This window comes from Drosophila albomicans, chromosome 2L (assembly GCF_009650485.2).
Source record: "Drosophila albomicans strain 15112-1751.03 chromosome 2L, ASM965048v2, whole genome shotgun sequence".
NCBI lineage: Eukaryota > Metazoa > Arthropoda > Insecta > Diptera > Drosophilidae > Drosophila > Drosophila albomicans.
Window position 1 is genome coordinate 29,205,473 of NC_047628.2, and position 15,260 is coordinate 29,220,732.

Here is a 15,260-nt window from a genome sequence, read left to right on the forward strand (position 1 = left end):
ACTCGAAATAATAATAATTCTATGGTGCGTAGTCTGCGGCTTGAAAATCAGAATTCTAAACGCATTAATCATGAGACCGTTTGACACTTTTGGTGGGCAACACAAAATTGATAAAGGCGTCAACTGGGGGCGACTTGAATGCACTTTATCAAACAGTTGTCACTCGACATTTGCTTTGGTTTGTTTTTTTTTGGTTTTTATTTCTGTTGTCTGCAATTGAGTTCAACACTCGTGTTGTTGCATAGTTGGATCGTGTTGCAATTAAAATTAAAAGAGAGAAATTGCCAAAGAGACATAAATAGAAATTAAAAGCGCAGTGCGCCAAATGATATTACACCATTAAAAGTGCCATTTAAGTGCAAGGCACGACTCTCAGTCCCAGTTACAGTTCCAGTTCGCCAGTTTCAGTCTACGATTTAATTACAGCAAATTGCTAGTTGTTTTGGCTGGTGGCCGCTAGGTGGCGTCCCAGTGCATTCAGCAATGTGTTAATCCAATTTATATATGACCATTAGACGATGGGGCCAGTCCCACTGACCCAATTGAAGCTACAAGACAAGCTATCTGGCCAACGCTCAACTCTTGCCTGCTTGCAAACCACTCGCTGAGGCAGTCAGTCAATCAGTCAGTCACTCAGTCAGTCAGTCAGTCATTCAGTCAGTCAGTCAGTGAGTCGATTCAAGTCACTTGCTCGCTTCGTTCGTTCGCTCATTCGATGTAGGGGCAATGTCAAGGTAACCAGTTTTGATTACAAACACGACTCTCTCTCTCTGTCTCTACTCTTCTCTTTCTCTCTCTCTTGCCTGCATGACATAATTGGCTATAGCTTTAGATGGATGCCTTGCAAGTAAAGTGAACTGAACGCCAGGATGTCCGCCTCACAGAATTTCATAATTTTCGAAATGGAGGCCTGGCACTTGAATTGATTGATTGCCAAGTCGATTCAACGCCGAAGTCAGCGACCGTCGCGTCTGATATCAAGTAATTTCCACTTGAGCAGCTCCACAGTTCCACAGTTGTTGCCTCCCGATATCACCTTCCTTTTACCCCTTCCTACCATATCATCGACTTCATATGTGGGTCGAATGCGAATCACATTCGCAGAGTGTAAATTTGAGCAGCTCAAACAATTTGCATGCAGCATAATCAAACTGAAAGTTCTTATGCTTGTCGGTTAGAGTAGCTTGGGGTATAAGCACTAGGAATACATATTTGTGATACTAGATATTATCTAATATTTGTATCTTAGATACAACTCTGTAGTTAATGCATAGCTAGAGTAATTGTCACCAAATGCAGACTGAAAAGTAAGAAGGGAGTATGGAGACTGGAAATTAGTTGAGTTCGTTTACAAAAGAAAAGATTACAAAGCGCAAAAGTCAGATGAAATATGTTAGTCTATAAATTCTGATTAGATTATGAAATGAAGATTGGAATACCTATAATTGCAGATTAGAAAACTATCAACTTCAGACTCAGAAGTCAGAAAAATGTATAAAGGCTGGAGGAAAGAATGAAAGGAATGAATAGATAGAATAGATTTGGAAAAAGTTTGGAAAAGTGTAGAGTAGTCAGCTGTAATTGGGATTCGGAAGTTAAGATTTGAAACCACAATCACACTAGATGAAAGTTTAAAGTTGAAATGAATGCTAAGAAGCGATACCTGTAAAGGGAATTTAAGGGTTAGTATATAAACGAAGCTGATCCGAAGTGTTTTAAAAACTTTTTAAAAGGTTTGATACTTATTACTACCGCAATTGAATTAATATCATTAGAGCGAAGTATTTATTGCTATTCAGAAACAAAAAATTGTAGCAGAATATCGAGATAATATGAACCTCTTTATATTTTAAAACAAAATTCAAGAATAGAAAACGGAAAAGTAAGTTAAGAGATTATATTATATTAACTCCATAATATAAAATTAGAAGGAATAGGAATTGAAATATTAATAATTTATAGTTTTTAGATTTATGAATAACTTTAGACTTAAATTAGAGTTCGAAAGATAGTATAGAAATTCCTAATGAAGATTATAGTTAAAATAAACTCAGAGAATCGACACCTGTAAAGGGAATTGAAGAGTTACTATAGCAAAGAAGCTCATCCGATGTGCTTTAAATGATTTCAAAGGGTGTTTGACACTTATTATTGCGGCAATTGAATTGTTGTCATGGGAATATCGTATTTATTGCTATTTAGAGTATTTAATATTCAGCGTAGCGAATTGCGCACATCTTATTGCTTGGCGGCAGCAGATGCCACGCTGTCATTGTGCCACATGAGGCGCCTTGCCCTCGCGTGCCCCATGCCCCATGCCCCATGCTCCATGCCCCACAATCTGGTGTGTTGAATGTGAATCTGATGCGAGTGTCGACGGGTAAATGACTCCAATTTGATTTGTTTGGCTTGTCGCGTTGCCAGGGGAGCTGGGGGAAGTTGCCCCCTCCCTCTGCTTCCCTCCCTCTCTTGTTCCTCCACTGAAAGCAATCGAATTCTCTTTTATTGATGCTTGCTGTTGTTGTTGCTGCTGGTGTCGGTCTTAGGCTTAGGCAGTCAGCTTCTCATGCATTGTGCATGCTAAATTGTAAATTGTCTTTATCAATTTGAAGTGCTGCACGGATTATTTATGCAACTTGCCAAGCAAACTTCCATAGATAAAGTGCACAGCTTACGACTTTGCGGCTTGTCTCAATCTCTGTCTGAGTCCGAGTCTGAGTCTGAGTCTTGAAATGGATTGCTTTGGCTTACTTAGTTGCTTTCGGTTGTTGGCTTTGGTTTCGATTATGGTTTGTCTTGGGCTTGGGCCGGGCTTTCTTGGCTACGCAGCTATTCTGTTCACATGGTTTACTTGTGATACCCTGTAGTAGCTAGCTAATGAGTGTACGAAGCTAAGTGGAGGAATTTGTAGTAAAACTGTACAAATTTATGCAAATAACTATCTGTCTTTGAAAAATTAACTTTGAAAGCAATTGTGTCTCTAGATTTGTTCAATTTCTGCAATGTTGGCATTAGAGATTACCTTTGAGTATGTAATATATGGAATCAATTGATAATATATATCATAGGACACCATTCGGTTTGGTTAAACTTATTAAATGCTGCCTTCTACTAACGATTGACTTTGACTACTAATGACTGGTGCTACTGCTACTAAACTACTTCTGAAGACTGATGACTTAGTGACTATAGATGTATTAATGTCACCCGATAGTAAGGTATCTATCGACCCTTTTATGTCACCCGATAGTAAAGTATCTATCGACCCTTTAATGTCACCCGATAGTAAGGTACCTATCGACACTTTAATGGCAGTCGATAGTAAAGTTCCTATCGACTTATTAGCGCTAACCGATAGTAAGGCGTCTATCGACTTATTAATACCAAGCGATAGTGAGTTGAATATCGACGTATTAACACTAACCGATAGTAAGCCATCTATCGACTTATTAATGCCAATCGATAGTCAAGTGTATATCGACTTGTTAATGCCAACCGATAGTAAGGTGTCTATCGATTTCTTATTGCCAACCGAATATAAGGTTTCTATCGAATTATTAATGCAAACCGATAATAAGGTGTTTGGGGACTTATGAAGTCCAACCGATAGTAAGGTGTCTATCGATTAGTCTCCACCTTTGTTACAAGTCTACTCTATGGTGTCTCTAGGTCGAACACACTTTTTTTGGAGCAATCTTTTTTTGGTTTTTGGGTCAATTTGGGCTTAAATTACGCACTCGGCACTTGGCACTTGGCCAGCGATTGGCGGTGGCGATGGCGGTGGCGGTGAAATATTTAAATGCAATGAAAACGCCTGCGATCGCATTCGGTGCTGACAACTTCATTGCGAAGGCGAATTCGGGGCGATTTGACAGCTCAGAAGGCGGTTGCAATTGCAGCGTTTGGACATTGATTCATAAATGCACTCAAATGAATAAATGAGTGCATAGATTGCAGAGTACAAACAACCAAATCAGAGCAGAACAATGCCCAGGATTAAAATGAGAAGCCACACACGGACAATGGGCCTACAATTAGTGGACCTCCCTCGCCCTCTCAGCTCTCGACTCACCCTCGCCTTCACCCTCGCCCTCTCTAATTGCACGCCCCTTTTGTGTGAGTGAGTTCGGGGCGTGTGGCGAGGCGGACAGGAGAGAAGAGAAGAGGATTTCAATGCTCTGTTCTCTGGTCATGCAAAATTGTTTCATTTCGCATTAGCGGAAAACCCACGCAGGCCACAATCGAATGTAATCGTCATCGGCATCGACGTCGGCGGTTCATTGTAATCGTAATCGCTTTAGTTTGCTACCGCAACAATTTGTGGCAAATATCAGGCAGCTGTCTGTCTGTCTGGAGGCAAGCCTCAAATGAAGCGAATGCTGCGTGGATTTTCCACACTCTGTTTTTGTTGTGAGTTTTCCACGCTTCAGCCATTTGACACTCATTGGAATTGCTTCATTTGCGCTGCATCCCATTGAACTTTCACTTTTTTTCTCCTCTTTTCTGTTGTTATTTTTACTCTTTTGCAGTGCGTCTTTAATTAATTTTTCGATACCAGAAAAAAATTACCAAAATCGTGCAGGGTTTCATATATTTTATCAGTTTTTACCCCTTTTTTCGCTACCTTTTTTTTTTGGTGTGTTGGTTGCTGACGTTTTTATGATGCCAAAAAAAGGGTTATCGATGGGATAGTATTTGTGAAACTGTGAAAAGAAAGCCATGGTTAATTTTCTCTGATTGATTTATTTGCCTTATTGAAAATGTTTCAGTTTTTCAGCAGGGATGAGAGAGGGAAGGGAAGGTCTGGGATGATGGGCAATCATAATTTCATATTTATTTTGCGAAATGATATTTGTTTTACTTTTGGGCGTTTACACAACGCCGCACGCAAAGGGAAGGGAGGGAGCAAAGCAGCTAAGAGATAATTGACAGCGTGCGTGTTTTGCTTTTTTGTTGAGTCAAAGATAGTACTTGTAACGAGTCTAAAGATGAAAGAAATATGAACAAAGCAACATTTACTTTCATGAAATTGAACTTGATATTTAGCAATATTAACCATAAAAGATGAAACAGTAAAATGTTTGGTTTATTTTTATGAAATATAACATGATCAAATACAACATATTCGATTTACTTACCACGAAATATACTTAAAAAGTTAATGTAAATGAAATTGAACTTGATTCAATATATATTATTGTATATCATGATAAAAGAGAATTGACCATTAAAATCGTTGTTAACCTAAATGAAATTTAACTTGATCGAATCCACACATCACACTTAACATATTAACCATGAAAGATTAAAAACATAAATATTTTTGCAAATTTATATGAAATTGAACTTGATCGCAAATATGTAAAATATTTAACTTACTTATTGACCTACTTACCATGAAAGATGAAAGACTGTTGAACCATAAAATCTTTGGTCGAATATATCATACTTAATATACTTACCATAAAAGATGAAAGAGACTTCAAAATATACTTTTTGGTAAATGTAAATGAAATTGAACTTGACCGAATATATAATATTTAACTTACCATGAAAGATGAAAGATTTTAACTATGAAATTTTTGGTAAATCTAAATGAAATTCAACTTGATCGAATCTAACATTTTCTATATAAACTTACCATCTATGCATGTGTATAATATATTCATAAAAATATTCCTTTTGCGTCAAAGAAATGCCAATGACTCGCTTGCCAAGATCAATATCAGTATGGTCATCTTTTGTTATCAGTGTTTTAGTGTTTGTTTTTTGGCTCGAATTCAATGTCAAATATGATTATTAAAATATCAATTGATTATAAATGGCATATATATTCGAATTGGAGTTTCGTTTATGGCAAAGAAACCCATTAAAAGTCTTTTGTAAGGAAATTAGTTTTGTCTTAGGGGGAATTATGATTAACGAGTCGCGAGACGCGATTCACAACTTTGACCAACTTGCAGCCAGGTAGCAGTCAACGATGATTGAGTTGCCAATGAATGATGAATACGCAAACGAATGTGAATTATGAATATATGATTGTGATGTCCACTTAAGAGATCTGTGTGTGTGTGTGTGTGTTTGTGGATTCCCCAAGTTTGTTTTATGGGCATGCCAAGTGCTTTATCACATTTGAGCATTGAGCGTTTATGGCGCATTGTCTAGCGACTTCTAATATAGCTATAGCTATAGCTAAAGCTATGTGATGGGCTCTACCTCCAATAACTAAGATGTTTCAATGATGTTTTCAGCGAGGGCGAGGCAATTGCTTGCTGCTTTCCCCCACAACTTGCCTTAAGCTATGCATTTGGGTTAGGTTTTTGAATCGATCGAGAAGGTCGCAATGACAGAGATGAGGTAGAAGAGCGAAGGGGAAGGGGAAGCGTTAGATCTGTCGTGTTTGTGATGCATGTCCGCCTGTCAAGACTCGCTACACACTGAGATAGCTCTAATGACGTTTGACATATCGCGGCACACGCCTCGAAAATTGTCTCTCTCTATCGTTAATGTTGTTGGTGTTGTTGTTGTTGCTCATTTTAGTGGAATGACGAATGTGTTGTTGTGCCAGCAGCAGCGACACTTTCAAGTGCAACGTGCAACGAAGAGTTGCCGCGTCACAGCAGAGTTGCCACGCATGTCAGCGACAATGATTTGTCACAAATCAAAACTAAGGCACAAAAGGGGTGTCCTCAGAGAGACAAGAAGAGACACAGAGAGAAAGAGAGAGAGGCGTTGTAATCCATCAGCGGCATTCGCCACGCTTTGCTTTGCTTTGCTTCAATGTTGCCGTTGTCGAAGCGTGTCAGGGATACGCCTCCAGTTGCAACTGTGGCAGCTGCCACAATCCGGCCAGGAAGAGGCCTCTTTTCCGTGCCTGTGTTGCATAATTGCTCGTAAAATGCGTACCATAAAAATCATTGACCGAGCGACCCAAAAACGAAAAAAAAGAAGCCGAGTCACATGAATTCCTCTTCACTCCTTTTGCTTGTTGTGACACAAACAAAACGAATGAATGCGATTTTATGCGTGTGTCTTTGGCAGTTTTACAACTTGCTCTAATTAAACGCAATTAGTTGAACTTGCTCAACAGCTGCTCCTGCTGTCCTGGTTTCCAAATCATTAAGGACACTCGCCTCGCTTCGCTTACAGCGCACTAAATTAGTCGGAAAATGCATAAAATTTTCCTGTCACAAAATATCATAAAAAATTGAGTAAAAAAAGCCTAGAAATTTATATCAGCTTCAGTCATAAAAAATATGTGATTCGATTTTGTGTTCTGTTCTATTAAATTTGTTTGGCATTGTTGACGTTGTCCTAGGGTGGCGACGCCTCCCTTACGCCTCACTGACCCCTCAACAACCTCTCTTGCCTCGGGCTGCCTCTTCACAAATGCATTTTTTATGCAAAATGAAAATAAGTTTCATATTTTTTTCATTTTGAATGCATATGCTACTCATATATTCATTTTTTATGAATCTATTCACGCCTAATGACAACAGTTGCTGGCTGTGCAACAAAAAAACACACCCCTGATAGTAGTTAACGTTATAAGACTAGCAGATACCTTAAAAAGTGCTTGAATAGTAATGAAAGTTTTCAAATAGTTAACCTAAATATGAAACTAATGTTAGGTAAAGGTCTGAGAGATGCTAATTTTACATTAATCCCTAGAATTTAGTTCAAAGTAACCAAGTTAAAAAGGAAATAAATTAACATTTTTAATATTTCAAAGTACGAGAACTTAGGAGATCTTACGAAAGTGATCCAATTGAAGTCAATTGAATTAATTCTCCACGGGATTGTTGAAAAAGTAAGGAAGAATTGTAGAATTATAGAATTTAATAATATTAATAGTAAGGAAGAATTATAGAATTATATTATAGACATGAAAATTTAATAATATTAATATTAAACACTTTTAAATTATTTCAAAATAAATACATTAAGCTGTTAAACCTAAATGTTGTCTTAAAGTTGCGTTTATAATATTACTTTCCAATTTCCTAAGCACTGCTATTTCAAAGTTCATAGCTATATGTACTATATCTTATGCAAGCAAATCCTTGTGGACCTTTTCACCTTGACCACGCCCACTTAGCCCCTCCATTTACACTAATATCTTGGTCCGCCGCCTAGCCAACCACACACACACAATATGGCAGACATAGATTAAAATTTTTGGCAAGTCAATTTTTGGCTACAAAGGTCTCTCAAATTAAGCAGAACTGTTGTTTAAATGTTAAGTCAAAGTTGAACTGTTGAGTAGCAGTTGATTAGATTAGCTGGGCAATCTTTGTGAAGCTCGCATGGCTGACCACGCCCATTTAGCAACTTCGCCCATCTTAATTTCTCGGTCCGCCGTCTAATCAAACACACACACATACAAATTTCTCAAATCAACTAAAATTTTTGGCATTGACTTTTTTCGTGACTGACCTAAATCAACTACAAGCAGCTTGCTCTGTTAATATTCTGTTAATGCTCTGCACTGTTCTGGATTTCTGGTAAACTGTTAAGTAACAGTTCATCAACAGTTGATTGAAATTGCACTTTAGCAAGCTGTTCAATCTATGTGTAGCTCTTCTGACTGACCACGCCCACTTAGCACCTTCGACTTCACTATTATCTCGGTCCGCCGCCTAGTCAAACACATACAAATGCATTTGGCACGCATACACTCAAATTTTTGGCATACCATTTTTTTGCCTACAATTAGTACTAAGGGACTCCTTCTAGTTCTGCTTAACTGTTGAGTAGCAGTTGACTAGAAGAACACACATACGCACAAACATGTATGAATGCAAGTAGGGAAATCTTTGTGAAGCTCTGCTGCCTAAACAAGCCCATTCATTTGGTCCGCTCATCTTAATATCTCGGTCCGCTGCCTAGTCAAACACATTGACAGGCATTTGACACAAATTTAGGCAAATTTTTGGCACATCAATTTTTTGATGTGCCAGTTGATAATCAACAGTCTACTCAGTCAATGCTCTACCATATCTTCACAAAGATTACAAAGTGTGTTAGATTAAGTCACTAAATATAGGATTTATAAAGTAAAGCTATTAACTCTATTATCAATAAATAAATAATGGATAATTTTAGGCTTTACTTACTTTTACACAAAATCGATTACCAGCTGATTACCAATTACCGTTCTCTAGCAATACATTGGAGTTCTTAGATGAAGTTACTAACGTATAAGATTTATTATTTCTAACTAAGAAGTGAATACTATACTACAAAGTAAAGCTCGAACTCTATTATCACTAGAAATTTAATGGATTACATTTGACAAACCCATTTTAACAAATCGATTACCAGTTGATTACCAATAGCGTTCTCTATCAATATTTTGCAGCTCATAAGTTTCCTAAGTATAAGTTTTATTATTTGTATCTAAAGAATTGTATACATACTACACTACAAAGTGCAGCTAATAACTCTATTATCAGTCGATAATTACAGGGTATATAGCTCAACTTTTGAATGACAAGCCCTTCGATTGCTTTTGCTGCCTCGTCTCGAACTTGGCTTCGGGGCCTTGACTCGCTTTGATGATGATGAGTAGAACGCAGCAAAGTCTTGAAGCTGTCATCGCCTCAAGCGCCGCCTGTTCATAAATAGCTGGGCACACCTGAGCACACACCTTCTAATTAATTAGCAACAACAACAAACAAGAAGTGTCTTACCAGTTTCTGTTGTTGTTGTCGACAGTAGCTCCCCGAAAATAAAAGACGATGCTAATTTGTTTAACTCAGAGCGTCTTTTGATGAATATCTGTTGTGAGCGTCAGTTGAAATGTGGGAGCTGCTTTAAGATGTGCAATTGAAGATGGGACCGGTCCTTGTTCTCCGTCTCCGTTCTCTGTTTATATATGGCTCGCCTATGATTCTGATGTAATCGAACACTCAAATATGTATGTATGTGTGGGTAGCAGGAATCCAGCTCAAGGTTGTGCCAAATGAACCCAAGTAAACTCTCCTCCATATGCGAGCACAAAACGGAACAAAATCTCAATTTAAATATATGCGTGGGCTGCAAAAAATTTCAGAGATTTGAGTTTGTTTTGATTCTGCGTTTCATTCCGGAATATGGAATAACAATTAGAATAACAATAGGAAAGTAGTATATAAGAATTATATCATATGCTAGTTGGCAATAAAAAACATTTGCCGAAAGCTAAAATTAAAGCTACTGCTCTCAATTTAAGCACTGTCCAAGTCCAAGTCCAAATCCAAATGCAAATGCAAATGAAAACAAACATTCCTCAATCACAACTGCATTATTCATACGTCACTCACAATTTGCAATTGCAGATATTCGTTTTCCGATAGTCGCCAGCTTTTTGCGGTTGGTTTCTAATTGCAATTTTTTTTTTTTGGTCTCGAGAATTTTGCCATTTCAAATAATGCAAATTAATGAAGCATTAAGTTTTGTTGGTAGCGATACGATAGATAATAAAAACACAGAGACATACACAGTGGGCTACTTGATTGCAATCAGAGCGAGTGCGTGTCCCTGATTAAGCCAGGATCATCATCGAGGACGAGGGTGCGCAACAACGGGGGGTTGATAATGCCACACAAAAACTGCAAATTGCAAATTGCAAATTGTGAATTTCCGAAGATAAAATTCACGCACCAAAGCATCCAAAATAAGTCCAATCAACCGAACCGAACACGAACACTCCAACAACTCACTTCAGGGGTTCTAGGAAGGGTTCGATATGTGGACCAGTTCTATTCTATTCACTTTGAAATTAAATGTTTAATATAGACAACATTCCTAACAGACCTGCTGGCGACTTCATTAAAAATTAAACGTGGGAGCTCCAAGTGGTTGCCATATATCAAACCGACATCTAAATCAAAATCTCAATCGCTATGCGAACACAAGCCCCAATCTCCTCAAATACGAATACGAATTCGAATATGAAAGAGCCGAAAGCGTGCCACAGGCAAACGGCGTGTCGGCGAAACAACAAAAAACCCAATGAAAATAAATGAAAATGGTGCAATTTTGATTGATTTATAATTGAATGTGAATTGTTGATAAGATTATGATAAACGACATTCATATGCGGCCTCCAGCTTCAGCTTCAGCTTCGGCTTCGACTTCGACTTTGCCAGTCGACAGTTTTCAGTTGGCGGCTTGGAGTTGACGTTGACGTTGATCGGCGTTGACTGGCCGAAAAAACAGGTTAACGAACCATAATTATGTGGACGGAGATGAAAGCGGGGACACTAGGGGGGAGCTACTTGACAGACGCAACGAGGGAGGGTCGCCAAGTGAGGCGAGGCAAGGCGTGCGGAGGGAAGGTGGAAGTGTAGACCGTCCGCCTTTGGCGTCGGCGGCATTGCAAATGTGGCCAATATGTGGCCAGCAGCTACGTCGACAGAGCTCTTGCCTTCAGTTGGCCATAAACCAGATGCTAAGCAGGAGACATAATAGAGCAATGCGACATTTTAATACTCTCTAGAGTTTAAAAATTCAAGAAGAGAAAAGATGACTGAAAATGTACAATAGTATCGACACTTCAATACTCTTTAGAGTTTATTCATTAATGAACAAAAAAAACGATGATTGTAAATGTTTAAGAGTATCAGGAAAGACTTTCTATGAAAGAAATATTAATACAGACTATTACTTTTAAGTTTCTTTGAAGTATTTTAAACTTAGCTACAGTTAATTTATATATTTTCTTTAGTTTATAACAGATCGAAGACATATATTAAGCTGTATGCATGGAAAATAAACAGGAAAGGAAACACAATCACCTAATCGGGATACAAGTGGAGTGATAAGTAAGAAAAAATAAATTATACAAATTATGAATGATCGTTTAATTATAAATTCTTTTCATTTCAGATATAATAAGCAAAATGAAATCAGCATATCTGGAACTAAAAGGAAACACAATCAACTGTTCGAAATATAAGTGCAGTGGTAAATAGCCAAACAAAATGTATAACAATTTAAATGATTTGTTAATTTTAATTTTTTTAAATTTCAGGTTAAAAAGGGATTAATAAGTGGAAGTGATTAATTTTTAATGGACAAAATGGAAGGATTAAATCAAATGCTATAAGGAAACATCTTTCATGAATGGATTAAATCATAAATTATAAGGAAACATCTCTCATAAAAGGATTGAATCGAAAGTTATAAGCCAACTGTTTACTACAACTGTTTGGAATATAAGTTTTGTGGTAAATATAGCAATAAAAAATTATGATTGTTAGTTTAATTATGAATTCTTTTAATTTCAGATAAAAAAGTGATTAATAAGTGATAAATTTTAATAAGCAATAAAGGATTATATCGACAGCTATAAAGAAACATATTATATGAAGGGATTAAATCGAAAACTATAAGGAAACATCTAACATGAAAGGACTAAATGGAGAACTACAAGGAAACATCTTAATAAAGGGGTGAGTTCACAATTTTTATTCATATTTATCTCCCACGAAATGAAATGTTGCAAACGAGTCCACATAGTTGTTATACCCTTCACTCGGATAGGGAACACAAGTCGTAAATAGTCGTATCGGCAAATCGTCAAATTGGCTTCGAAATGCATAATTTTTGGTCGTTGGTATCGTTGATATCGATTTACATTTTTGTCGCTGGTTTTTGTGGCTAATAATAAAATCAATAAACGCACACAACACTGCAAGCTGCACAGATCTATAATACGACGACTGAGTATGCTATGCTATAATATAGGTAGTTAGCAGTCCGAATAGTAGTCGAGTAGTATTCGCTTTTGATCGCCTGCTGTGGTCGTCGAAAGAGTTGCGCGTTGTTTTTTGAAGGCGACATTTAATTGCCTGCCTTTGAGATTTTGGAGATTTTGTGCGTGGTTCGCTTTGCTCTACTACTACTAAAATATTGTTGGTTGGTTTCTTGTTGGGGTCTTAAGCCAGTCGCCAGCTTTTCTGCTATGCAAAAACAGTCTTTCCGAGTAGCTGCGCTGTAATTTTTTGTCACTAGGAAATGGTTTATGTGACTAGCCTCGACTCTCTCTCTCGCTTGCTCGTTCGCTCTGTGAGTTGGCCGACTTTTAATTTAAACAGGAAATTATGAATGTTGACTGCAATTTGTTTATGCAGCTGCTGAGTCACATGCCAAGACTCCCTCCTTGCTTGGCCGCGCAATCATTTAGCTCTACTCAAGATTTGCCCCGATATTGAACTCGAACGCAAATATATGCTTCGATAAAAGTTAATTGACTTTGCACTCCGAGTGTGTTTCTTGCGATCTATTTTGATGGCAAATATTTCACGCTAGGAACACCGTTCAGCAGGCGTGTTTCTTAGCCACAGAACCTTGTCAGGCATCATTAGCTCGCTCGCTTGCATTGGCTGACCAGGCCAAGAAGGCGCCCAAGACCAAGTCAGGGTCTTGTCGACAAGCTGCAATGCAATAATTAGTCATGTGCAGCGACTGTCACAGCCCCCAATGAATGAGTTGAATGAGTTGAGTGACTGACAGATGTCCTATCTAACCTACAACAATAATACAGTATTCCGTTCTCTTGGGCACAATGAGTAAATTGCATTGTAAGCTCCGTTCCATGGAAGGTTATTAGTCATTGATATGCCGCACCTTCGACCCAACGGACATGTGTATAGCATATAGATCCAGGTTGTGGCTGCTGCTGCTGGTGCTGCCAACTTGTCATTGTCCGAGGAACAATTGAACAGCTGAAGTCAGAGTCAAAGCTGATGCTGAGGCTGGTTAAGGTATTGGTCTTCATTAGGTTTGTCCATATCGGGGTCTGCTGATACAATAGCTCTCTGGCCGTAGCCATATTTCATTTCATCTTTCATTATAATTGTATCTCTCTCTCTGTGTTGCTGTAAATTGCAATCCAATAAAATTCAGGCTGCTGGCCACTAATGAGCCAATCTCTACTCTCGTCTCCTCTGCTCATTAGGGGCAAAATCAGCATACTCATACCCTGTGATGGACTATGGCTGATGGACATATTTATTTACCTCACTGACGACTGGTTAAGCAACTTGAACTGGGCCATTTGATACGCATCTTTATGTGGGACACATAAAAAACATTCTATGGCTTTTTTAACAAAATTAGATGGAAGTTTGGTGACTTTAATACCGCGTAGAGAAGTTAGCAGCGAAGGTTGCTCAGTTGGGAAATTTGATCTAAACTTTTATTTGTGGTGCCCTACTAACTAACTACGATTAGTAGTAGGAAGTAAACCTTCCATTATCTCCAACTTATTCATTGCCCATGCATTGCAGAGTATCTTACGATCGATCAGACCAATTCAACTGTCGCATTCCCGCTTGTTTTTCTAACTCGTGAGTGTGCCACATTTTGTTTCGCCAATCCCTTGCTTCGTTGCTCTCGCGATCAATTCCAGCTTCAGCTTGAGTTCGAGCTTTGAGCTGGCCAATTAATTACCCATTGGATGGGGAGGGGCCAGGCGGGGGGCAAACGACAAGCAGCTAAAAAGTCGGTAAATCATTTTGAACTTGACATTCAAAAAGCAAATAGTTGCCATTTGCTGTTGTTGTAACAACTATCTATAGAGGGGAGGAAGCGGGAGCGAGGTCAGGTAAAAACTATGTTCGAAACTGGATGAAAACAACTTGAAGTCGCAACAACAAGGTAGAAATACGGACAGACAGACAGATTCGGCCAGTTAGCAATGATTTAATGAGCATTTATGCAAATCAGCAACGAGCGAGAACACATCCTGTTGCCTGCCATTATCCTGTTGACCAACTCTATCCAACTATCCAACTATCTGCTGCTTACAGTGGTTGTAAAGCACTCGTAAATCATTCAGTTCGGACTTTTTTTTTCGTTGTTTGGCTTGTTTGCATTGCGTCAGGCGGAGTGAGCTCTGAATGCGCTGTACTTTTGCCATTGTCTTTGAGTGTGGGCAGCCTGTCAAATCACACACACTCAAAAACACACACACACGCAGATACCCACTGAAGTGTGTGTTGCGTGGCAGTCGAAAACACTTTTGAGCTGCAATCAGGCGTAAAAAGATGCTGCCCAAAAGCAATTTTCACTTTGTGTGTGTGTCGATTTTGCTTCATTTCTTTGCCGCAATCCCTGGCCAGGGATGCAAAGAAACAAGGGACAGAGAGAGAGGGAGAGAGAGAGGGACTCAGCTGAGCCAGCGGCACATTCCGCATCTATTGCGCCTCATCAATTTTGCAACAATGCGACAGGAGGAGACACGACAACGCAACGCAACTCAGCTCAGCTCA